At 29.6% G+C, this 2,643-nt stretch overlaps 1 pseudogene; it reads right to left on the reverse strand.

Moving 5' to 3' along the window:
- Positions 1-1,608: 1,608 nt before the first annotated feature.
- Positions 1,609-2,640, reverse strand: LOC125850771 (uncharacterized; annotated as a pseudogene).
- Between the last annotated feature and the right edge of the window lie 3 nt (positions 2,641-2,643).

Genomic DNA, 2,643 nt, shown 5'->3' on the forward strand with positions numbered 1-2,643 from the left:
TTTTTCTATCATTAGATATAGATTTTCATCTATTTTTTTATACCTTCTTCCTAAGTTTGAAAATATTATTTTTATTTTTAATCCTTCCGGATTTTCATAGGTTTTTTCTTCTATAGCAAATTCTTCCTTATTCATTTTAAATTATGTTTTAATTTATACTCTATTTTTTGTATATCTAATTGTAATTTTAATATTACTTTTCTTTGTGTTAGTAAAGACTTTTGACATACACCTGCATATATGTTGTATTGTAGTCTTTCTTGCTTATGTTTTAACTCTTGTCGTTTTGTTATTACTGTTCTTAATAATTCATATCTATGATTCTCTTTATTATCCATTTNTGTGTGCTAGGAGATATGACCCTCCAAAGTAGACCCTCGAAAAAGGCTTCAGTTGTTATGAATTAATTTTTTCATAATACATCTTTTCCAGGAGTATTAATCTTATAATTTCTTTTATGTTTTCTAATATATACTCTATGTATTGTATGTCCTGAGTTTGTTGAAATGCTTCTATGTTTTCTTTAATTAAATTACTTAATAAAGTAATATCTATTATAGTTTGTTGCCAATATTCTAAGTATTCTTGATTTATCATTAATCGGAATATTGAATTTCTAAATCACTTAAGTTTCTGGAATTTCATCTTCATACCATAGTTGATTCATTAATTCTTCTTCTTCTTCTTCAAATATCAGTTGCCATATTATTTGTTTTAATTCCATAATTTCTATGTTTCTTAATACATACAAGATTAGTATTTTATAATTTAATATCATTTCATCATGTAACAAGATATTCATGATTATTTAACTATAATTCCCTTGTACCATATGCATAACAAATGATTTATATTAGATTACTATAAACTAGATTATTTTAACATGTTTTCCTGTCACTGTTAACATCGTACTTTCAAAGGTAATTACTTCCTAACAGCGCCTTCAACTTTGTTTACTCCCCTCACGGCTTCTTTGCCTATGGTTTCAACCTTAGGACGGCATAGTCTAGAAGTTTTTCCTTTTTTCCTCATGTTAACAAACTAAAAAGCATGCTAAAATAATTCTAGTATATAATAACTAATATAAACTTATTTAATTATGCTATGATATTCAGGAATTAATAGATTTTAGCTATTCATAACCATAAATACATATACCTGTGTGATATCTGGAATATTTTGGTCCATGGCTTAGCTTTGAAACTGATAAATTTTATTGAGAATTTTTTGTAGTACAAAAGAGGCTTGCTTTCCGTGTAGAAAGTCTTGCCTCTATAAGCCATAATGGCTACCTATTTATACACATATAAGTAACCTTACTATGGTTACTTTATTCCTACTATGATTACTTTTACACCTAACTATAGTTACTTTACACCTTTATTACTATTCCTACTTTTGATATTCCTAGACTAATACGTTAGTGCTTCTTTACATCTGCACTACTAATAAGACTCCTATCTTTACAAAGTCAACAAAAGGACAAACAACTTTACTTTACATTTCTGTACATAATATTTCTAACACGTTACTACTAGGTTTTCATAAAGTAGCTCCACTTAGCATAGCTTTTCCTTTTTATCTTGTCGGTCTTGTCACTTCTTGTTTTTACTCTAGCTGCACGTCTGGGATCACGTTATCTTCGCCTTGACATTTGGAACATTGATGATCCGGATATTTATGGCCAATAGTTTTGCAGTATCTGGTCATTATTTCTGAAGAGATAAAATCCTTCCTTATAACTCTTGTTGTAGGTTGTTGCTCAAGTTTTAGTAGACTTAGTTCCCATTGCCTGAGTTCTTCCATATCTGCTGCTCTAAATTCTCGACAATTCGAATATATCATTGTTTGATCCCGTGAATAATAACTCCATATTGAATTGTTGTTCAAATAATTAGATGTTAACTCATTCAGTATAGTAGCTATTCCAATAATCCTTTTTCCTGCATAGAATGCTGGTATCTCTACTTTTTGTATCTCTTCTTGCTCCTCTATTTTTTCCGGTATAATCATTTCACTAGGTAGTCCAATTTTTATAACTTTTATAATCGGTTTTATTTCGTCGTAAAGTATTTCTGTTGGTGCTGAATAAAACTTTATATAAAACAAAGTTCCTTTAGTTATTCACTTGTAGTTCATGAATACTTTATGTAACTCTGGTATCGTAGCTATTTCATCTCCAGTTTGGGTATATACTGCGTTCAATAATCCATAGTTATAGCAAGTTGCTATTAGGTTTGCATTTGTCTTAGGTAAAGCGATTAGTTTATTATATCCTTGCAAAGCTTGAGTAATATAATCTTCATGTGGATTTTGGGTAGTTTTTGATCTGGGGTTTTTATTTAAAAAGGTTTGTATTTTGTGGATATTTTCTATGTATGCTCTGGTTATATGGTTATAGGTCTTTTTGTCCTGGTATAGACTTTCCTTATAGGTATTTAATTGAGGTGGTACAAATATGGGGTTTTGTTTTTTGGGTATAAATGGTTTTTCGAATATCTTGTTCATATTTGTATTGACATATCTTTTTTCCTCTTTTGTAGATGATGTGCTACCTGTAGCTGCATGTAACAAATTGTTAGTTTGGGTTTTTTGGTGTTTCCCAGCGTCACCTCCTAGCTCTGGAATTTTTAAGTCTTCCGA

Source organism: Solanum stenotomum, unplaced genomic scaffold (assembly GCF_019186545.1).
Source record: "Solanum stenotomum isolate F172 unplaced genomic scaffold, ASM1918654v1 scaffold19050, whole genome shotgun sequence".
NCBI lineage: Eukaryota > Viridiplantae > Streptophyta > Magnoliopsida > Solanales > Solanaceae > Solanum > Solanum stenotomum.